The sequence below is a fragment of the Cuculus canorus genome, chromosome 1 (assembly GCF_017976375.1).
Source record: "Cuculus canorus isolate bCucCan1 chromosome 1, bCucCan1.pri, whole genome shotgun sequence".
NCBI lineage: Eukaryota > Metazoa > Chordata > Aves > Cuculiformes > Cuculidae > Cuculus > Cuculus canorus.
This window is the reverse complement of record NC_071401.1, coordinates 161,648,973-161,673,979: the sequence shown is the minus strand read 5'-3', so window position 1 is coordinate 161,673,979 and position 25,007 is coordinate 161,648,973. Positions and strand designations below refer to the sequence as shown.

Below are 25,007 nucleotides of genomic sequence, written 5' to 3'. Positions count from 1 at the left end.
GCAGAATCACCTCCCTCAGCCTGCTGGCCACACTTCTTTTGATGCAGCCCAGGGTACGGTTGGCCTCCTGGGCTGCAAACGCACATTGCCGCTAATGTCGAGCTTCTCATCGATCAGCACCACCAAGTCCTTCTCTGCAAAGCTGCTCTCAATTACATCATCCTCCATCCTGTATTGAACTTTGGGATTGCCCCAACCCAGGTGTAGGATCTTGCACTTGGCCTTGATGAACCTCATGATGTTTGCACAGGCCCACTTCTCCAGCTTGTCCAGATCCCTCTGGATGACATTCCGTCCTTCCGGTGTGGCAACTACACCACTCAGCTTGGTGTCACCTGCAAACTTGTCGAAGATGCACTCAATCTCACTGTCTGTATCATTGATGAAGATATTAAACAGCACTCATCCCAGTACGGACCCCTGAGGGACACCACTTGTCATGGATCTCCATCTGGACTTGAAGCCATTAACCACAACTCTCTCAATACGACCATCCAACCAGTTTCTTATCCTCCGAACAGTCCACCCATCAAATCCATATCTCTCCAATTTAGAGAGAAGGATATTGTGGGGGACTGTGTCAAAGGCTTTACAGAAGTCCAGATATATCACATCTGATCTCATTCCATTTCCTGACCCTTTTTCCTTTGTTTTGATTTATTCAAGATCATATTACCAGAGGAGGGCAGAAAGGTTAGACATTATTTCAAAGTAGGAGGTGGAAAAATAAACCTAATATTATCCCTCTCAGCTCTCCAGTCCTCAATACATATCTGACTTACTTTTTGAAACAGAATGTGCACAGGAATTTTATTAGCCACCCTTGTTGCTCAGCGTAACTTCATGTGTATGCACAAAGCACCAGCTACTAGAAGAATGGAGAGGACTAATGCCTGAGGGTTCATAATCAGCACTGAGAAAATGGAATTTTTTTCTTTCCCCTCTTAGATGCATGCTGAAGCATATTTGAAAACTGCAAACTGACGGCAAGAAAGGCAACATAAAAAATGTTCAGAGAGGGGCCAGTGAATATTGATTCTACAGAGAAGAGGCAAACATCTTGACAAGGAAAGAGAAGGCAGAAGGAAGAAGAACATTTTAAAAAGCATGAGAAAACAAAGAATTATTAAGAAGGAGTTGAAAGAAAAAGAAGGATTAAAAGTCACTGGAGACTGTGAAATGAGAATATAATGAAGAAGCAATGAAATAGAAAATGGGAGGGGAAGAATTAATGTGAGAACATCAAGTGCTGAAAGACAGGAGAAGTATAGCGTGCGATAAGTGGAAACCATCACAAAAATCTACAACAGGCCCATGCCAACAGAGGAGAGAGGTTAGGGTGCAAAGTATAGAAATACAAGAGTAAATATTTATTCACGTGCATGAGATGTACCAGCCAAGTTGAGGCACCTCAAATGTGGTTTTAGATGGGTTTTCATACCCTCCGAGTTTTCACGAAAAACATGATTTGATTTATCCCTAGCATCCACACTACCAATTACTAATTACAGTAAAACTTTGCAAAGCACCTATATTTCTGCAGTATTATTGATACTTTACTATTGATACAGATGTCAGTCTTGCTATAAGTACTTATGATGCAAAATAATGCTGGGAGTGTTTCAAAGACCTGTTAGTAGTGCTAGTATGCTGGCGTTATGTTAGTTGTCCAGAGGTATCCGTTACCCTTCATGGACAGCTCTAAGCTTCCATGAAGCAAAGTCCTTATTTCCAGGGGAAGGCTGTCTTTCTTTGTTTTACTTAAGCACAAACAATACCGAAGTCTCCGACAAAATTCTACTCCCTTGTTACAGTGTATAATGAAAACTTTATATACGTGTGTATATAAATATACACATGTGTATATATATATATATACACAGGAACAGGCTGCCCAGGGAAGTGGTCAAGTCGCCTTCCCTGGAGGTGTTTAAGGAACGGGTGGATGAAGTGCTTAGGGACATGGTTTAAGGGAGTGTTAGGAATGGTTGGACTCGATAATCCAGTGGGTCCTTTCCAACCTGGTGATTCTATGATTATTCTATGATATATATATATTAAAAAATAACAAACAATACACTTTATTATAATGATTGATCAATATAATAGGGAATTATCTATTTCATTATCTATTTCATTTTTTACAAAATAAACAGAAAGCATCCACTTCTGATTCATGATAAATCTTCTAACTGGCCCTAAAGGGCAAATATTTTAAAGTTCAAAGGAAACCTCCTCCTTTTCTACACCATCATTCCCTAACTATTCTCTGATCCCATCAGCCATTTACCAAACAGTGTATCACTCAGAAAGTATTTCCCAGGTGAATTGTTATTGTCTGTGTATTCTTGGCACAACACACATTTTCTATTTTTATTATTTGTTTAGATTTATAGGAGGTGTCAGCCAACCTGGCAGGGTCTTTTCTATGCTCTAGAATCCTTTGCAATAGCCAGTTTCAAAATCTTCTCTATATCATTGCAATAAACAGAATTGTTCATTGCTCACTGAACACTTAATTCTATAATGTTCTACAGACCAAATAAAACACTCGAGGAACATAAACACTCTCATTACCCTTCTCGGTGATTTAGAGAGGCCTTCACAAAAATACCTCAATTACTGCATGCTCTTGTTCACCATTACAAATAACTCGCTCATCTTTGCTAATGACAGCAGAAACTGGATAGATACTGTCCCTCTTAACCAAACCCCCAAAAACGTCTAACTTTAAAATTGTAAAAAACAACAAGGATCTTACTCAAATATGCAGGTTGCCAGCATAGCTCCCCACACTGCTGCTTTTGATGGAGTTTGCTCAAGACCACTAGGAAACTGCTCCCTCACCTCACACATCAGATGAGTGTGACTGCAAGGTGGCAGACATGCATGCAGGACCACAGCAAGGTCAACCTGCTTGAATAGACACAGCGTTTCACTTACCAGTTGAAGCAGATGAAAGATGCACAGTCCTTTTTACAGTGGTTATCCAAAAATCTGCCAATCCAAACACTAAAATGAAAATGAGGATGGTAATAGCAGTTTTGTTGCAAGTTTCCCTAATGTATATCAAGGTTGTCTAAACTTCATACCCATTCAGAAGACTCACCTATCCCTCTTTGGAAATTGATAATACTACATTGCACTTCCCCACTGGCATAGCTCCATCAGTTTTATGGCTGTACTGTGCACATCGAATCCTGATTTGTGGATAGCTGAAGCCTTTCCTCACTGCACTGACATTCTGGGATTTGAATTCATTTTTTATTACTTCCTTAAGCCAACCAAGTACCTCCTTTTTTTTTCTACATGTGTGAGAAAGTGCTGTACAGAGCTTTTTGAGTTTTAAATCTCTTGCATGTTCATTTATAGCAGCTTTGATGTTCAGCTATTTGGTCCTTTGCGTGTTCTACCTCATTAACATAGAATGCAGACCCCCAAGAGAATAATTAGCTGAGGTAAGATTCTTGACTCCCATAGACGCATTCTTAATTTGACATTTAAATTAACATCAGATTATGATGGCTTCACTCAAAAGTCACACACAAAAAACAGTAGCAACCTACAAGAATATATCCACTGGAAAAAAAAAATCTGTCTGCTAGATATGCTACACAAAAGCACTAAGTTATTTATGGAATTAATTCTGTTGCACTGTTCAAGGAGAAACAGATTGAGGCTATGCCCAAAAATAAATCAAGAGGAGGGAAACCTGTCACAAGGCAGCAAACAACTGTTATTCAAATATTTTTCTAAATGTGGATAGCAATGGGTGATCCACTTTGCATAAAGAGCAGCTCTGGAGAAGATATCCCAAGCTGACTCTAGAAGCATTAAGGCGATTATGTCACTTCAATGAAGAATTCTTTAGCTTGTTGTACTTATGTACTGACAACAAACCACTTCCTACCTTACCAGCACAGCTACAAGGTTTGTCACCTTTCTCAGACGGTTGCAATCTACTCAACACAGTCAAATAAGCAAATAGTGTTTATCAGATATCGATTTCCAGTAATAACTCAAAAGAATCTTGGGCATCTTAGATATTATTTAGCATCCACAACTTCAATATTGCATTTTCTGATTTTGATTGAGATCCAGATAAAAAGGCAAGGTTGAAGCTGGCTGCAGAGCTTCTTTATAACATTATATTCTACAGGTGAAATAGACAAATCAGAGTATATAAATTCTGGATTGTTAACACAAAAGAATAACTTGAACAGTTAATGAAACTTATTATCTTCATGATGGATGTGCTGCACACTAGATGAAGAGATTGTCCAACTTTAGCCTACTGAAAAAGCGAGTTGCAAAGATGTGAAGAATGCTGACTCGGCCTGCAAGTTTAAGTTGCCAACTTTCTGTCATGACTGTTCCCAGACTTTGAATTGACAGGATAGAAAATTCAGCTTTAACATCTGGACCAAACTGCAAGGGACTACATGACACAAATCACTGATCTAATCAAAGCTCAAACAATTCTGACAGTTCAACTTGTACGTCTGCTTTACACTAGATAAGGTATCGCCTTATCTGTAATACTCCCACTTTATCAGGTACTGTATCTGGCATAAAACCCATGAAACTGGAATAAACCTCAGTTGTGTTTCCTAACTAATACAACAGCGATGTGACTGCTCAAATACAATTGCTGAAGGTTTTATATACAAGGAGTTAGGCATAAGATCTTGTCTAGTAAACTTCCCTATTTTCTTCCTATCACCATAGCATCCTTCTCCCCACAGCTATTTCAGATTTACTTTGCAGGGTTTCGCACACAGACAGCAACTGACTGAACTAGGTTGTTTGTTGGCTGGGGAAGTCTTGAAAATGCAAGGAGCCTGAAAAAGCAGAGGCCTTTTGGTTACAATACTTAAAGACCTTCCCTCCTGACTACAGGAACTGTACATTTGAACAAAAACTAACAATAAACTGCTCCACTGAATATCTCTGCTAGTCTTGTATTTACTCAGCTCAAGAACCTGCTTTCACAACCCAACTGCCCAAAGGCACAACGTGCCATAGGGTCATTCTTTCTTTCTCAGCCAAAAGACCTTTCTCAGCTACACAGAAAGTGTAGGCTTCACAGCTCCTCACATAGTTTTAATAAAATGCTAATGAATATTACCGGTACTATCTAGAAGCTCAGATAAGGCTGAAAACAGGAGGGGGAGCTCTCATTGCACTATGTAGAAGAAACTGGTCTGGAGTGGTATTTTGTCTACCAGGATCTCGGGCAACTCCTGCTTTGCCTCCCAATGCCATTCTTTGGCAAACCCGGTGCTGGTGGTAAGAGTGTGTAACTCTTCCAGATAGTTCCTTATATTTAAAGCATGTCCCATTTGCTATAACCACAATTTTTAATTTACTGTTTTTAATCTAATCTTTTAACTTATTTCCTCTCCCAGGAGCAAGAAGATAAACACATTCTATCATGTGAAAATCTGCTCTCCTCCTACCCTGTGCTTTTGTCTGACTGCTGAGCTAAAAGACCTGCATGCATTTTGCACTGTTAAGGTTATATGTTCTCATTTTCCATTATTTGTCGGCATTATTTGACTCTAGTTTTATGATAATTAAAGTAAGTGAATATTAAAGCAAAACTCTCCATCATCTCTGGTACTCTGCAAAGGATCTGCATCTAAAAAAACCCACAACTTTGGTTCTCACAGTAACTCAGCTACACTGCATGTATGTATTAACACATCAGAGCTTAGAAGTACTGAGAAGCATACAGCACTACTAGAGAACAAGTAGGGAAGAATTACAGTTGCTTTGGTAACCATCACTTTGAATTTCCTGACTGTGTTTTCCTGCTTGCATTTAAATTCTCAGCCATAATTCTACATTAACTTAGGTGCCTGCATCGATAGTTATAAGATTTAAATAAAATATAGCTTCCCCTGAATTACAAACTGACAATTGAAATGTTCTCATTTTAAGCATATTCTCATTTATATTTAAAAACAGTCTCATCTAGGGCTTTTGCTGAGGTGAGACAAAACTGCTCTGGTGGTTTGACTAGGCAGTTGTACACACAGGTGCAAACCAGCCACAACTCCAGAACTGTTTTAACACACTCTTACTATTTCCTCACACACCACACATAGATGTGACACGGGGAGCACTTGCGGTGCTGCCTCATCAAAGCTCTCCATGGCAGTCTGAAAACACCAATGTGTATCACGCAGGCAACAACTACCTCTACTCCTACCAATCTGCCTTAGAAGGTTTGATGATACATGTACCGCTAATAAAAGCAATATCTACCACTTTGAAAAGGAATGTAGGCTCTTTTTGTTTTATAGACTATTTATATGTTCAATTTTAATTATTAACTTTTTGACTGACATAAAAAAAAAAAAAATCTGTGTTGTACAAAATTAATCCAGGATCCTTTTTTAACAATTTTCCTTCCTTTCTCTGTGGAACATCAGTACTCCAATGCTAAAAAAGTTATTTCAACGTTCAGAGCAATAAAAAAGAAAAAAAAAAAAAAGCTACCACAAAGAATGAAGATAGCAAACCCAAGGCAAAGGCTTTTATAGAGGAAATACTATTTATAGCAGATCTTGACTAAGGAGAATGACAGAAAATTAACTGTTTACAGAAATTTCTGCCTTCAACAAAGAGTTTCATAGGAATGGATAAAATTGAACAGTGATTCTAGAATATGCTATGTGTTTTGTATTAAACAGGAAACCTGTTCCTCCCTTAAAAGAATTCTTAACAGCCAGGAATTAATTCTGGTGGGGGGGGGGGGGATGGAAATAAAAGGAAAAAAAAGAAAAAAAACAAAAACAAGTCACTTTTCCTCAGTCTTTCAAGATCATTTCTTTCCTTAGCTAAAAATCACCAAGACTGATTTTGCATACTGTCTGAGCCACACTCTCCTTGCTCTATGAAAACTGTGTACCCACAAACTGCAAGAGCCCAGCATTACTGACGCTGATAAGAGCCGGGGGGAAGCAGGGGCCACAACAGAACTGGGTGACAGGAGCCCTCCAGTATACAACTGGCACTGTAACTAGATATACAGGGAGATGCCAGGTTGCCCAGATATGTTTCATTGACAAACCAGTGCCTCCTGGGCACAAATGGACCATCAGAATATAAAGCTCCATATCTTCTACTCTCATTTTAAAGATTGAGCTAACCTTTACAAACCAGGTGCAGCTACTTTGGATTTGCAGAAGGTACAGCTTGAGTTTTTGAACAACAGGGAGGAAAACAGATATCCTGTAATCTTTACAATACATAGACCTTAATCCTTTCACCCATAAGTGTATGCACCAAGTACCACATAAAGCCCATTTGAATGGAACACACACCACTTTCACTGTCATCAGAAGTCGGTCACAAAATGTGAGAAATCAAAAGAAATCACCTTAAACCTCAACTCCCTTAAACCTCAATTCCCTTAAACATAACTGGCATTTGGTTGCATCCATGTGAAAAGATTAAGTGGAAGTTCACTCCCATAATGGGGCCCCTCGAGGCAGAGCAGTGAGCAGCCTGAGGACAGAAAACTTGGACCTTCACAGCTCAGCCACAGAATCTGCCCAGTGGGTGAGAAGATAACATCTGTAAGTAGCCCAAACTACTTACAAGCATTCAAGTCAAGGCTCCCAAGCTTGCTTGTAAAACTAGAAGGATTACACTACCTCTAAAACAGAGCAACTACTGATCAAATTCAGAATCCTGGTCCTACCCCATAAGAAGGAATTTATTTTTAAACCGTATCACATATCTCTTTTTTTTTTTTTTTTTAAAAAAAAAAGTAGGAGAAAGAAACCCCCTGACAAGTGGAACCAAACGCTCATGGTTCAAGTCTTGCTTTTACTGCCTTGCTATTGCAATAAGACATATCAAAACAGATTAAGAAGGCTAATGCAGAATTATGCAGAACTCTGTTTTCCTACTGTAATTCTGAATTACTAAGTACTTTATCAAACTGCCTGTACAGAACTTGGATGTATCTGGGGCATTTGCCATATAATAACCTTGGAGCATTTCTTTCCACAGAACAATCTATTATCCTACTTTTTTTTTAGAATCTCAGAAACCACTTATATATAGATAGAATGTTTCCACAGAAATTTTCATTCACTTAAAAATGCCATTAAGATGGCCAAAACTATTCACAAATTCAACTTAAAAAAGGGGGAATAATTTTTGATGAACAAAGAATTGAACTTTTAATGGGATGCCAAAACAATCTGCCACACTTTACTTTTTCGAGTCGGTTTCCCAGAAGCCATCTGCAAACTGGAAAAGGAGGTACAGCTCTGCCTTGTAATTTCGAGTACGCAATAACAGAACATGCAGGTTCAAATCTAGTATTTGAAGAGCTCTAACTGAAGCACCTGGGGACTTCTTCGCTTCCTCTACTCCATACTAAAAATCAAAATACAAAAAGATTATAGGTAAGTTACATGTGGGACCAAAAGTAACAGATCACAACAAGTAGAGGACAATCAGCATGATTTCCATTTCTGCAATTGCAAAGACAGTGGCCTTAGCTCCTGGGAAAGCTCCGTACCTCCACCCTGCAGCTCCCACAGCAGGCACCACTGTTCCTGTCACCCCCTGGCTCCAGCCAAACCACACTTGCTTTCCTCTAACACAACTCCTTTCCTTACTTACAAATAAACTATCAGAGCCTTCCATTTGTATCATGTTTTGCATGCAGACGCATTTTGCATCACACCATGCACCCACAGCACTTGTTGTACCCTGTCAGGTTATGCTTTACAGACTGCATTAGGTTTCAGTAACAAAACACATTGGTATTCTTAGTGGTATTTATTAGAGTGATCCCCCAGATATCTAGATATAGCAAGCCTGAAGAACAGAAACAATTCCTATAGCTGCACGACACAAGGCAGCTCTACAGGTAGCTCAAGAGCCGGAATGAATCCAGTCCTCCACGTTTTTCTTAGACAGCACATAGTCAGGTTCCTACTGTATTCCTTTGCTGAAGTGCTATAGGAGAATAACTGCTGCTGAAATTAGCAAGTTAAGTAAACCAGTAGAAGCCAACCTGAATATTCAAAATTTAATATGGAATTCCAGTACATACATTCACAAACACAAGGTATCCTCATGATTTAGTTATTAAAATGAGAGTTTCATCAAGCAATCTAACTTTTTGTTATTAATATATGTATTATAGTCTTTTATCACCAAACTTTCTTCACACTACTAAAAATGTTTTAGATAACATCTGTTGTTTTCCTGGAAACAGAACATCCTATCACCTAATTCCAAAGAACAAAAGTATCCACTTTCATTTTTAAAAACAAAAGGGAGCTACCAAATCAAGTTTATCAATTATCATGAAATTATAGGACCGTTCAGAAATCTACCCTTTGAATGCCCAAGCATTTATTCTTACCCACCTTTCTCCAAGCTGTTGGAAGTACTTGACTTCAATTAATGTAGTTTCCTGGCTCCCACAGTAACTCAGAAATGACACACCCATTGGCAAACTGTGGAAAGGCCAAGGACAGGGCTGGTCAGACATAGCAGCCTTCCCCTTGCAGCTGTACCTGGGCCACCTGAGCCACTGAGCATCAGCAGTGATGATCTGATCAGAGCAGAAAAGCAGACCTAGAATTAGTGCAGTCTTCAGAAATTTTACATTGGCAGAAACTTTAGAGCCCCAAAAGGCAAATACAAGACCTGAAATAGATCGCTGTCAGTTAAAGAGAACACAAAAGAATATTTTGGGCTATAAATCACACTCCTGCAACTCCATAAAACATGTTCCAGTTATTTTGAAGTTAATGGAAATAACTGAGAGCAAGTTTTATCCCTAATTACTCCCTGGCGCTTACCTCTGCTACTGAAGAATTTTTTTCTAGCATTCAGCCGTTAGGCAGTGACATAGTGAAGCTAATCTCTGCACATCAAAGTACTAATTTCTTGCTTTGGACACTTACATCTAGACCTTAGTTTTGTATCTAAATCAGACTTTGTCATGGAAAAAATGTATTAATTGAACAACCATTCTATTCTGTATAGCTGTATAACTACATGATCACACACACATATTACTTGAGACAAATTAAACTGATCATGCCTGTTAACTACATACATGCTAACAAATTATCTTACTAAATTCTTCTCTCTGTGGGCCAATAAATTGAAATAACAGCTTCACTTCTCCATGTTAGAGACTCCCTATCCGGCCTAAGAATATCACAGAAGGAATCAATAAGATCTTTTTGTAAATTTGTAGACAGTTGACCTTTATGAGACACAGAATAGAAAGATCAAATTTAAGGTCTGCCCTTTTTCCATATTCCAAATACCAATAAGGAACAGATGAAACATTTCCCAGTACTCTAGTTTCCAAGGGGCCTTTGAATGTTACAAGCCAGGCAGCAGATGTAACATCTCCTGAACAGATCGAAGAAAACATGGGATTCCCTCCCCATTGCTTCATGCTCACTTCTCAGAACCTTTCATACTGAAAGGAAAACCAGTTTGTATTTTGTGAACAGGAGGCACATGCACTTATCAACTTTCAGGCATTGTCCGACATGAATCTCAGTGCACCACTCAGGACCTCCAAGAGACAGGAATATCTTCAGGTACACTTTGCACTCACGCAGTGATCCCATCCTCTGTGGACATGCTCTTGCTCTTCAGCAGATCTGTCACCACCCAGCTGGATGTTCAGGAACTGAACTGAGAGCTCTGAGGAGCAGCAGGATGGAGGACACGCACAGCCATCACATGCTGCAATGGAAAAGGACAGACTGCAGCTTTAAAGTGCATCCCTCTTCTACATGTGCACCACAGACCTAGAAATACCCTATTCCAGGAAAGCAAGTTAGGCATCAAGGCAGATCCCCCGTACCTGAGGGCAAATTTCACTTCCAGACTGCAACTGCCTTTCACAATAATGCAGCTGTGTTAAGGCAGCAAACCCCGGTGCACTTTCAATCTCTATCCACATCCCCTCTGTACAGCCTAAGGAGAACAACTGTAGTTATAACAGAGTAGTCCTAAATGTAATTCATTCAGTCCACCTGCATGTATAAATCCCTCCATAATATACGTTCTTGGAATCACGTCTGAATAGTCCTTTGAGGATATTATGAGAAAACAGAATGGCTTCTTTCCCCAAGACTTTGAGTAAGCATAAACTAAAAGTAAATTTAGTTAGCCTTCATTTTAATGAACAAACAGGATGGTAAGCATATTAGCAAAATAGGTCAGCAGAAACAGGAAATTAGGAAAAACACAAAGCTTTGAAAGCCTAAATTAAAAATAAATGAAAAACACAAGTATACATTTTACTTTATAGCAGTTTCTCATTCGTGGTCAAAACAGCAGTAGACATTGGAAACTATCTGATTTTAACAATAATCAAGAATATGCCAATCCTTCCCATATCCCCACCTCCTGAGGAAAACCTCAAGAAATCAGCAGCTCTGAGGCATATTTATTTATGACATTAATAGCTACTTAAGAATGTATTCATAAGCACGGTCCAAAGCCCACTGAAGTCCCCAAAACTGGTCCACCACAAGAAGTGTCTCTCGAGGTTCCATTCTTGGAAGTGATTATGGGAGTACCCCAATTATCTAGACTAGATTATCTTAATTTCATAGGAGTGCAAACCTAGCAGTTGGAAAACTCAGCATAGTGGGTTTTGAAGGACAGGATAATTTATTCTTCATCCAGGTAGGGCTTCCAAAACACAAACTTCCACCAGGAGAAAAAAAAAAAAAAAAAAAATCGACAGTTAAAACTGTGCAATTCTTCTACATTTCTAGTACGGAATTTGACTGACCCAACTTGGAAAAAAAATGACCCTACAGCTGGGGATTAATTATCAACTTCAATGATTAATTATAAAGCAAAGTAAAAATCTATTTTTTGCTACGTGACAGTTTACTAACCAATTGGGATAAAAAAGAGTGAAAGATAATTTTTTTTAGTCATTAAAATTAATGAATGAAACAGACTAAAAATAGAGAGATCAGGTCTCCTGGGCAGAAAAGTGCAATTTTTATAGTCAAGTTTCAGTTCAGAACCAAAGCACATTTATCCTCTCAGTTAAAGTTATTTTTCCATTTTTTTTCCAAGACTCTCCTGACAAATTAATTAAAAAGGTCAATAGCTTTACAGAAACTACGTGGATTAAAACCTAATGACATATAACATATATTTTACTTGGCTCATACGACAGTATGTTCTACTGAACTTCACTTCCATAACGTGTTTAATAAGAATTGAACAATAAAACATGATATATTCACATTTTATTACAGTGTACTCCTAATTGTCTTTGGTGGGGTTTTTTTTAATTATTTATTTTTTAATGCAAATATATTGTTCTGAGCATCTGAATGTCCCAAAGGACTGTAGCTCTTTTAACTAAGCCTTTTATTAGATATAAAAATATTCTCCAAATTATTAATCTTCTAAATACATGTCTTTCTTCAGCCAATAAGATGTTTGAATCTTACTTTGCTCTAATGATCTCCACCAAACACTTCCACAAAACACTGTAACAACTTGGCATCTTCATTTATAACAGCACTAATAAAATATAACTCTGTAGTGAAACTTTCAGCCAGATGATGAAAGACAGCCAGCTTCTATATGCCATAAAATTAACTGAATAGTTATCCAGTTTCCAAGGGTTTTGAAAAGTCATCTATTGAGGAATACAAAGTTATATGAGCCTCTGGAATGAAATTACGGAGCAATAATGCACTTATTTTTAAAGAAGCATAGAGAAGTATCTTTCTATACACATACATGAGGCTGCAAGCAGCACTTGCAATTAATTGTACTATCTGCTATAATACTGGGTTTGGTCAATTGTGTCTTTGATTATCTGAGCCATTTGAACTGAAGTATTCTACCCACAGTGCCTACTTTAGAATGCATTCTTTTTACATGGACTGTTTTAGCAGAGAGATCCAGCCATTTCCCATTTAATAATTTCACTACTTAACCCATTCTAAAAGGAAACAAAGGAGCTGGCAGTGGTTTGACTGAAGACCCTAGCATTTTCAGTCAATTAGAGCAGGGAGGAAAGCGCTTCATGCACCTGAGGAAGATTCCCTCTTGTTCCCCGAGCACTTCTTGCAACGTGAGAGACTCCTCTGTCTGTGGAACCAATCCACACCCATTCCTTTCCTCAGTGTCCAGTAGCATCATCCTCACCAACTGGTCAGATGCTGGATGGAAGACGGGCAGCTGGACCCTGAGTAGGAGGGGAGGTCAGAAAAGCCTGAGGAACAGCCAGGATGGGGGATAACCAGAAACACACTATGAGATGTGTTATATCCCAGTAACCCTGGTCTGGACACTCCTCAGACAGGACAAGATGTAGATTTTTAGCAAGAAACTTGTGTGCGTGGTTGCGCAGTCTGCATCACATGAACGGGGTGGTGATCTAATGTAGACATAGCCAACAGCTGCACTAAGCTGGGAGTGGCTGTTTGAGGGGCACAGGCTTCAAAATGGCAAGGAGGCTGCTCTGCTGCCTGGACAGTGTCTGTTACATCTCTGAAAACCTGCATTGAGTACAAAGAACTAGACTCCTGAAGGTCTGAGTTCATGCATGCTCAAAGACTTTCTAAGAGCTTGGCTACCGAATTCCCCAAGGACTGCAGGCACATGTCCTGGCTCCAACCTGACCTCAACAAGACTTCTCTGCAACAGTCTCACAATTGCTCTCAGCAACCCCACAAGAGCCCACTGCAGCCCCGCTGGCCTTAACACAGTCAGTCTGTGACAGTGGCAGGAAAAGAGCCCTCACTGCTTAAATCTTGCCCAGACAGTGATAAATAAATTAAACATTTCTCCATAGTTTAAGACTAACAAGTACACAGCTTCAGCTTGCACAAATTGAAGCAAGTCTTTGGTCTTTAGTAGGGTCATGACAGCTTGCATCAGTTGAGAATTTACCCCATAATGCCTGTCTATAAATATTATTTTATAGGGTTTTTTGATGTTTCGGGTTTTTGTAATTTTTTAAGGTGCTGAAAGTCATCATCAGACTAGATAAAAAAGTCTAAGTATTTATGCACATCTTTCTTATGTCTACCTCCTCTAATTAGAATAATATACTTGAAGTAATACCATCTGAACAGCTGCTGAATGTCTAAAAGCAGAGACAGACTTTCATTAAAAAAGAAGTGTCAGGAGCCAAAATGACATCACTGTAAGCTAAAAAGGAAGTGCACTCAGGTGGGTCCCTGTTAAAACACAAAGGAACCATACTTAAATATTTAATGTAATCTGCCATGTCAAGAACAACATCCTACTCATACTTTCATGAACACTAATTCTGTCATGTTTTCACTCCTTACATTTCCAAGCTTTGTCCAATATTCCCAAAGCATCCAACAACACATGGACAAGCCCCAGTTTTTGTTAGTATTCGGAAGCAAAAGGCCTCACATGCCAAGACTTTCCCAAATGAGCAGATGAAGTTTGGCATCTGCTAATTGGGCCTCCACCTCTAACTCTGAGCAAAAACCCAAACAAAACCACACATCCATAGACTAGGTCAGAAGAGGACGGCTGCACTTTGCTAGAAGAGAAAGAGAGGAAGGGGAATGAACAAACGGGAAAAAGCAGAGAGAATTTCAAAATCCACTGGTAGAAGCAAACACAAACAAATACAAGCCCAGCAGGAGCTCACACATTTTCTGGCTTATTACAGCACACATGACAGCTGAAGCTATCTGGCCTGTAACATGAATCCCAGGCAAGTGGACAGATGGGTCAGTGATGCCAGTGAAGCTCGCACCATGATGTGCCATGTGGGTGCGGAGGTAGTACCTCACAACACATCTAGATGACCTGTCCAGGAGTACTGGGGAAGGGCCAGTTCTTGTGCCCATGTTCCATAACAAAAGGAAGGATAAAATAAAAGGGTCTAGAAGGAGAAAAAACAAACAACAAAAAAAAACCCAAACAAAACAAACAAACAAACAAAAAAAAAAAAACACCCCAACAGAAATACCACACCCAATGTAATCACCTTGTTTGCCTGTTTGATAAGAAAACTGAAGTCAGCTACTGATCACAGAAAGCATGCAAATAATACACCTTACAATTCTGGCAACTTTAAATGTAAAATAATAAGGTTTATTAGTAAAGAATTTGTAGAAAAATTTGCCAAGGGCACAGCAGCAATAGTAGCTTTTCCTCAAACACAATAAAGCAAAGGAAAAACTACGAGGAAGCTTGTATGGTTAACAATAGACAGCTGCAAGACTTATTTGCACCATGAGATTTTTGAATGATCCCACGCTAAGTCTTTCTTTCACGTAAAATGAGAAAATGTCTTAAACTAATGTCTCAGTAGAGTAGCTGTAGAACAGATTGATAAAAAATAGTACCAAATTCCCAAGACCAGATAGTGCTCACCCAGGAGATTTGAAAGAGTCCTTATGTGAAACTGTTACAATATTGTCATAACTATTGTGCAATACCCCATTTGTATAATCCAACAGTGTTTCCTTGCTGGAAATCACAATAAAGAATGGTAACATTAGATAAATGAATATCTGTGAAGGGACAGCATGGCTTTAGAAAGAGAATTCATAACAGATAAAAATATTTAAAATTCTTTCAAGGAATTAGCTAGCATGCAAATAAAAGGTGATCCCATGGGTTTACAAAATGTCTTTGATCAAGAAGCAGGACAGCAGTCACAAAACCAGTGAGGTTACATCTCAAAAGCTCTGAAAAAACATAGATATCCTGAAATAGAAGGAAAGATCAACTCACAGATTAATGCTCCTAAAGGCAGAAGGAATATGCATGGAAAGTGTGTTTAGTAACCCTGAGTAATCCTCAAAAAATTAAAACTGAAGAGCTACAGAAAAAAATCTCACGCACTGAGTAACTGTACAATAAAATGGCAAGTGAAAATCGAATGCCATAGTAAGGCACAAAGTCAAGATGAGCTTCGGCTATCAACAGGCAATAACAGACTTGAAATTTGTTATTACCATTTAGGAACAGTAGCTTAGATCCACCAAATGTTCCTGTTTAAAACTAAAACAAAACCACTACAAAAAACAAATAACCAAAAGCCCACAAAACCACTACACACATTACTCGAGTTTGATGGTTGAACAAAGGAACACAGAATATTAGGAAGGATTACAATAAAAGAGAAAGCTTCAGCATGTGGTTACATATACACATCATATGCTCCCACCTTGAATCCCACATGGAGTTCTGGCGTATTTAGCTATCATCACAAAAGCCTCAGACTAGTAATAGAGGAATAAAGAGAACACAAATTAATGGAAAAAGACTTTTGTATTAGAAGGATTACACAATATCATAGAACTGTCTGAGCATGGGAGAGAAGACAACAAAAGCGACGTAGAATTCTGTAAAATCATTGATATCTAGAAAGGTAAATAGAAAGTCAGAGCCCCTAATTCTAATGAGATACAATGTGTCAAATAAAATTAAATTAGCAAACAGAAGTTTGGGAAAAAAAAAACAAACAACCACCACAAAAATGTACTTTTTCCAAACCAAATACAGTGACACATGAGGTAGCATATGTTACATATGTTAAAAGTCTAAAATAGGTCCGAAAATTTTTTAGGCAAGGTCATTGATTAAAATTCAGCATCTAATAGAGTTCAGGCATGACCTTGGTTCAGGAAGCCTGTAAGTTGAGGAAATACTAGATAGTTATACAATAAACACATACTTTGGACTGTTGTGATCAGATATCTCTTCCTTACACAGCCTTGACCAAACATCATCACCTACAGACTGAGTATTATAAAAATACATCCTAGGAATCTCACCGCTCAATTCCTTCTTAATATTGGTAGGGATGGGCTACTTACTAAATGCAGGACCAATGTCAAGCGTGAAATAAGCTGGACGGTGCTTTGAAATACAGAAAATATATGAGATGTGGAGTAATCCTGCTCCCTGCCCAGCCTTATGTATCACTGCATTTTAACAAAGATGTGAACCCTCCAAAGCAAGCTCAACTAATGACTAGGAAGATATTCAGAAGTTTAGAAAATAGGATTCATGAAAGAAACACTGAGTAAAACAGGACATGCAAGTTTCAGCCACTTTTTCTAGGAGTAAGGATAAAACTGCAATAAGTGTCCTAAGTGAACAGCAGATAAAAAAAACCCTCCTGACACTGGTCGAGAGCAACTTAAACTGATCATGTGTGGGCACATGTTGGTCAAACAGCCGGGTCTTACCATCCCTGTTTCTCTGGACTAAATTCAGTGATAGCTAATACACTGCACTTTAAAGAAGCATAGTTCTCAATATTTGATGTCTGATACTGTCTTTCACTACAGTGAGTGGTGAGACACTGGAATGGGTTGCCAAGGGAAACTGTGGATGCCCCATCCCTGGAGGTGTTCAAGGCCAGGTTGGATGGGGCCCTGGGCAGCCTGATCTAGTGGGAGGCGTCCCTGCCCATGGCAGGGGGGCTGGAACTGGATGATCATTGAGGTCCCTTCCAACCCAAACTGTTCTATGATTCCATGATACCAAAAGAGCTGAAGCAAGGTAGACAGTACAGCCTCATTCAGAAGTATACACACAAATGATGGGGAGAGAGGAGCAGAATTCACGTCTTTAAAATATATATGAACGTTTCCCCACAGTCTGTATATAGTATGACTGTCATGTTATCTTAATATTATTCTTCAGAAGCAGTAAATGTTTGAGTTAAATCAAAGTCCTCTAATCTTCCTTTAACTATATTCTAATAACAGGTAATGCATCAAATTCAAACTTCAGAATCAATCCATAGATAGGAATGTTTATATTCTTTATATATGAGATTTAGGTTGTTATTAACAGGAAAGAAGAAGGCTTTAAGGGAAAAATAAGTGACTTTTTCATGTACAAGTGCCACAAACAGAAAAATTGTACAAACATTTCTTTAGTTTATTTTAAAATCTGAGTCAAAATCTAGCCCCAGACCACAGAGAAATCAACCCATGACAGTGCTGTGAATAATTAAACAAATAATTAGCTTTAATAATAAATGATACATTGATAGAGATCTCTAAATTGGAATTGTTCACTTAAGGTCCATGACAATTAATGATAGTTGAACTTTGACCATTTTGGAATAATTGGGTTTTAACACTATTTCCTATTAAAGCTACCCAACCCAAGTCTATTTTTCAAAAAGGTTTAAGAAGCTTGTCATTCTTTAAGTTATGAGACTCTGAGTATTTCAGAAGGAGGATGTTATATTTCTTGTAAGGCTAGTCCATTTCTGAGCTCTCCTCCCCTGGAGAGCTCTGGAGGGCACAGAAAGACCATCATTCAGTTACATATAAGCGGGTAAGAGAGGAGGGAAGGAAGAAATCACCGCAATCATTTCTTTACTAAGAAAGTGCAATCCAACATTCTATATCAAGCTACCAGTGGAATCAATGGCAATTTCATTCTTGGTTGTTAAGTTTGGAGAAAAATTAATGAAACTTAGAAAAACTACCACAAAAAATCTTGATTTCTTAGTAAATTTTGCTTTGATGCAAATAAGAGCCTTTGACTAAGTAAGGTCACACCATCAAATTGGGGCCAGTTCTGTTTAATATTTCTATCAGTTATGTAGATGAGGGGATCAAGTGCACCTTCAGTAAATTTGCAGATTACTCCAAGCTAGGCAGGAGTGCTGATCTGCTTGAGAGAAGGAAGGTTCTACAGAGAGATCTGGACAGGATGCATCGATGGGCCAAAGATAATTGTACAAGCTTCAGCAAGGCTAAGTGTTGGGTCCTGTATTTGGGTCACAATAAATCCATGCAATGCTACAGGCTTGGTAAACAGTGGCGGGAAAGCTGTCCAGCAGAAAAGGACCTGAAGTTGTTGGTTGAAAAACAGCTGAATGTGAGCCAGCAGTGTGCCCATGTGGTGAAGGCCAAGAGTAACCTAGGTTGTATCAAAATGGTTTGGCGAGCAGGAAAGTGATCGTACCCCTGTACTCGGCACTGGTGAGGTCATACCTCGAATACTGTATTCAGATTTGGAGCCTTTGGAGCCCTCACTACAAGAAAGACATATAGGTGCTGGAGCATGTCCAATGAAGAGCAGTGGAGCTGGTGAAGAGTCTAGAGAACAAGTCCTAAGAGGAGCAACTGAGGGGACTGAGGTTGTTTAGTCTGGAGAAAAGGAGGCTGTGGGGTGATCTTATTGCTCTCTACAGCCACCTGAAAGGAAGCTGTAGCGAGGTGGATGTTGGGGTTTTTATTCCCAAGTAGCAAGTGATAAGAGGGAATGGCCTCAAGTGGCATCAAGGGAAGTTTAGGTTTGATATTAGGAAAAGTTTTTTCATCGAAAGTGTTGTCAAGTGTTGGAGAACAAGCTGCCCAGGGAAGCGGTTCAGTCGCCATCCCTAGAAATATTCAAAAGATGCATAGATGTGGCAATTAGAGACATGGTTTAATGGTGGACTTGGCAGTGTTAGGTTTATGGTCAGAATCTACGATCATAAGGGTCTTTTCCAACCTAAATTATTTCAGGATTCTATCATTCTGGAAAACTTACTGTCAATCATTCTGGTTCACAGAACCTGGCAGAAGACAAAGAAATGAACTCTGTATACTAAACATGTTACTGTTCTATTAAAGGCATAAGTACCATGCTTCTATTCCCCCCCCAAAAAAACCAAAAAACTATTGCTATAGTCTCATACCTCCCAAAATGCTTGAAACATATACTAATACACCAAGTAAAAGTGATCCATGGAGATTAATTGTTTAATAATCTTGTTGCATATGTTCTTCAGGAACCAGGATGTTCACATCCTGTTACGCTTTCAGGGATATTGCTCATAGTAGAGTGATTAAACACTGAGACACAGCCAGTGCAACTGATACTCATAAAAGTTATTCTTGACATAGCACCATAAATACTATTCTATAATGAGACAGGGAAAACATGAATCAAACTATAATAGTATTTAAATTGTGGATTTCCATACCATGGGAGAATTAAAGTTGAGAGCTGTTGCAGACAATGCATAACTGTCTGAAATAGGTGAGTAACAGTGAAGTAACTGCTCAATGACTATCCCACTGGACGGCTTCCACTGGAGACAATTAATTAGTTTTAGACCTGACCAAGACCAGAAACATGAAGCATCATCAGTGCCTTTGCCAGTAAAGGCAGAGATATGGCTCTAGTTTCAAAAGATATTTCAACACTGCTCAGAGGCTATAACATATTTTAAAATAATATCCTTAATGGAAGAAGTTAGTTTATGAATAATCCAACAGCATCGAAGACAGCTTTTAGCTTTCCTGCACTGACAAAGATCAAAGAATCAAATTCTTGCAGAGAGGCCAGAGAGGGAGGGAAGCATTGTCATATCTTTTAACAACCACAACTGAAACATGCATAGAGGGCTTGACAGTTTCTTTCCTCAACAAAATGCTGAGAAAAATCACTTCTCTGTAAAAAAAAAAATTCAATATCAAACTATATATCAGATCAAGATTTTGTGGAGCTAATGAGGGACTGGGCTTAAGTACTTAAAGTATGAGTTGAGACAAGATTCAATAAACACACTGTAACGTGACAACTGAAATGGATGACAGAAAAGGGGAGTTAATTGTGGCAGCAACGAACAGCATTATTTACAAAACATCCATTACCAGACAGAAAAGCAAAAGTAATGTACAATTATGTAAAGAATTACCCTTCCGTGGTAGAAAAAGAGGTAGGGCTTTCACTGTTAACAATCACTGTTGTTTCTACAGTAGTAGCATAAATAATACTTTCAAAGAGCCTAGAAAATCCAGTATGGATCAAGAGTTTGCCACTGGATGAAGTACAGGCGAGAGCAGTAACAAGGCAAGAAGAAGAGGAGAAGGCGGCATGAACAAGCTCTTCTTCCCCTGGTCTGCCCATGCTGGCAGGCTGCACACAGCTTGTTCATATGGCATTCACACGGGTGAGAGCACAACTAGACAGCAGCCCCCAGGAATAACAGCCAGGATGTTTGTAGGCATGGTTGGAGCTATGAGCAATGCACGAGCGCACCAGAAAATCTTCAGAAGTCATCTAAGCGTTTTCACACTTCTGCTCTGTTTTACATGTGAGCAGAGGCACTGGGGAGTGAAAAAAAGCAGGGGTCATTGTGAGAACAGGGCTGTGGAGCTACAGCAGTGTGGCTCCACCATCCTCTCAACTACAGGCAAGACAACCTCAGCCCCAAGACATCCATGGAGCCAGCATGTTAGAAGTAGATATGTTAAAAGTAGTAATAAAAGTAAGTATAAAAAATTACATGTTTGGTTTTTCATCACAGTACTTAATAAGGGTGGCAAGAGGAAAATACACCCCCTTTTTGAATTTTCTTTGAAGAGCTCAGGAACATGCCAGCAGAAAGAGGGACGAATGAGTGCAAATTTGCAGCTTCATTGAGGATTATGATTTCCCACAACTACATAAAAGTTGCCCTACTCGGGGCTCTGTTACCATCACCACTTTCCCTGGGTAAGTGTATACATATATTTAAGTGCACAGAGAAAAAGAACAAGGGCTCTGCGCACACATACCATTTTGCACGACGCACTGGTGAGTCTGCAGGGAAACATGAACTCAACTGTGATACAGATAAGTGTAATGAAAAGAAAATGGTCTCAAAACAGCTGTGTATGCTTGAAACCAAATTATTACCTACCTGAGCATACAATAAAGCCGTGCCAGGTTCTGAAGCCTGCAGGCCCAAATCAGCCAAGTATTTAACACTTTTTCTCTGAAACACTGAGACAAGAGGACCAGATGTGCTACAAGCCACAGGTCTTAAAAGCACTTCACTTTTATAATTAATAACATCATTAATGTAACTTTACTATTACATTAAATAGGCACATATTTGCATAAAGCAGTTTTAAGGCAAAAAGATCTCTAAGCTGCCAAAGCACGACCCTATAAGATGCTGACATTAGCCCATGGCTTTCACAGTGCATTTTTCATATGGACAGACTGTTGAATGCAGATCTTTGTAGGCAGGCAGCGATTGTCTCTTCCACTCATCACAAAGCAAGCCCTCTGCCTCTAGGAGAAAAGGCATGTTTTATCAGTTTAGACCCCAAGCTAGAATCACTTTGTATCTCCTAGATGAGACATCCCCCTGCTATGGTGTCCTGAGTCAGAGCACCATTCCCAGTCCCTGCCAGAAGAGTTTCAGGGCCATGTCAGGAAGCAGCATAGCCCAGTAGGAAATTTGTAGTGTGAAACAGCTGGTGTTGAGAACATGCAATCCACAGTGGGAAGGCTACCATTTCTAAATAGCTCCACAGACTGAACACACACTGGTGACTGGAGCACTTCACCTGGTTTAGTTTCAGCCTGAAGGGAGTGGTCCAATACTGTTCTATGTACCAAAATGGAAACACTGATTTCAAAAGCGAATCCATAATTCAAGCTCAAACACTAACATAAACAAATGATAAATAAGAGTTCACCACATTTAGGCAATCACCATAGGTCCCACGATCAAACGGCCTGTCTTCTTCTCTTTACAACTACCTTACTTTTTGATGTGTGAAGCATTAGATGATTTAATGAGAGAACAGATGAACCTATCTATTGTTTGAGCCAGTAGATGTTCAGAGTTTATCTACATTCCAAAACCAGTCAAGGGCCATGAAACAAAAATCCCTGTTAATATAAATTTATATTTTTTTCCAAATACACCAGAGTTGATGGCTTAAATTTCCCAAGTCTAAGGACAAGAGCCTACGTGTGTTTGGGAACAGGGCATGCAAAGCATCAGAAGCAATACCATTTCCAACATCTGCAGTACACATCACCTCCATCTTGAGTCACCCTATATTTAAGTTCATTCTGATTTGCATGTGTTGATCTCTATATGCCACCTGCTCAGTGACTGCACATGCACAAAAAAGACATGGGGACAGATACCCAAGCACGAATCGTCTTTTCACACTAAGATAGCAAAAAGAAGCTCTTATCCTGCCAAACTTCACCAGCCAAAACCTTCTTCCTAGCAATTTCCTGCAAGCGCACATCTGCCAGTGCCAAGCCTTGGCCTCAACTTTTTTCTGCCCTGCACTGGAAGCAATCTGCTCAGAGTGAACAAAGAACATATAGGTTCTCCTCTCTCTGACAGAAATTTGTTACTGAAAGATCCTACTCCAGTGACCTAGAGCTATTTGAAGAGTTAAAGTTGCAACAAATTCCCACTGCGTAAAACCTGGCTCTTGTCAGAGAAAATCTGTAATTCTAGCAGTATCATGCATTCAAAAGTAGTAATTTTAGCTATTGCGGATACCGGTTGATGTACCATTCAGCTCTGAGGGGCAACACTTCCAACCTGCAATGCTTTATGCCATCCAGAGGGTTTCAAAGAAAGGCAGGGAAATGGAGATTGGACTCAGCTGTGCCAATTAAAATAAAGTAGATGAAGTTTTTGAGAGCAAAATGAAATGCTTTGTCCTCTTCCAGGTCCTTGGGCTGCAGTCTACCTCCTGCAGCACAGAGTATAAATGGATTTAGCTTTCTTGTTATATATAAAATTTCACCAAACATCTTGAAAAACTGTGAAAAAAAAGCACAATTAAATACTGTTACTTGAAAGCTACCAACAAGATGCTATTTTAGACAGCATGTGTGACATGATGTAATTCTCCTATGCTATGCTGAATTTCAATACTGTTTTATAAGTTCTGCACAGATTAAATTTTATTCCAGAGATGAGCCATGAAAACAAAGCCTTCATTCAGAACACTTCTAGAACAGAGCTGTATGAAAGCTTGGTCTTATCTTTGTAGACCATGCCTGTCTTTCATTCTCAGTGGTTATAAAGAAGGAAAAGCACATCCCATTGTATGTGTGTCCAAATCCATAGCTTGCAAGCAACGCCAGTCATAAAACCCTCAGACGCTGTTCATCCCGACAGATTAAAAAGTTATAACCACGATCAAAATTCTAAGTATCAGCTTAACAAGAAGATCTGACTACGAAGCTGTCCTCCACATATTCCTTCCTCCATACAGTAACACTTCAGGCAGAATAGTTATCCCATATAGTCAATTCACTAACCCCCTATTAGAGAGTGTGACAATGCGTCTGTGGCACAAAGTCAGCACTTGAGTCATTAACTCATCTAATATCATCTCTGAGCAATTAGGGCCTTTGCAGCCTCCTGCCTCCCGAAGTCCATCATGATGAAGGTACAGCTTGACTGTAATATACTAGCTCTGGAACCCAAATATCAGAGATGATTTGCGCAGAAAAGATAGTAATTATAATCACATGTTACTAAGCATGAAAATAAAGACAACTTTATTTATAAGCAAAGTCTGGCCAGCAGTTTGTCATCTTTGTTTTCTGTAGCACCTGTGGGAAATAGCAGGGTTTTTTTTTTTTAATTTTGCTGTCCATTTGCTTGGTTGTGAGGGCTTTTTTTTGTTTTTTACCAAATTGTCATTTACTGAGACACCAAATGCAAAACAGAACTTGGGCAAAACTGAGTGAGGGAGAGGTTTCCTATTCATGAATTGACTAGGCAAAAGCCCAGCTCTAAATATAAGTGGAACAACTCATTTATCTGAGACAATAAAGCTTGAAGAGGTTTAAAGAAGTGAAATACATATAAAAGAAATGAAAATATGCACCATCATTGGCATCAGACACACAGACCACAACATGAAACACTATATACATGACAGGGCATGGGTACTGTATTATTTTGAGGCAGCATCATATTGCAGTCATCATTTAGTTACTCAAAAATTTGTAGTGCAGCTCTACTGTGCTTCTTGTTACAGCCCTTGCCAAAAAATGCATGAAAGTTCTGATTACCAGCGCACCTCATTCCTTTCATGTTTAAGGCTCAACGCTGATCAGCGGTGCCTCTGATACTGCTGCTATGAGCAGCAATCGAGGAAGAACTGCCCATGACGTGATAACAAGCTTTAATTAGTGCCTGCATGAACACAATTTTAAACACACACTGGTAAATTCTAGGACAGACA

At 39.1% G+C, this 25,007-nt stretch overlaps 1 protein-coding gene across 3 annotated transcripts in view; it reads right to left on the bottom strand.

Moving 5' to 3' along the window:
• NAV3 (neuron navigator 3) overlaps window positions 1–25,007 on the bottom strand; it is a 553,670-nt gene that overhangs the window by 470,187 nt on the left and 58,476 nt on the right. The window contains exon 1 of one of the 3 annotated variants that reach the window (XM_054072783.1): window positions 9,402–9,513. The exons of the other annotated variants lie outside the window; for them this stretch is intronic. The gene's annotated coding sequence lies outside the window, so the exon portion shown is untranslated. Of the gene's footprint in view, window positions 1–9,401; window positions 9,514–25,007 lie in introns of those variants that run through there. 3 annotated transcript variants of the gene reach the window in all.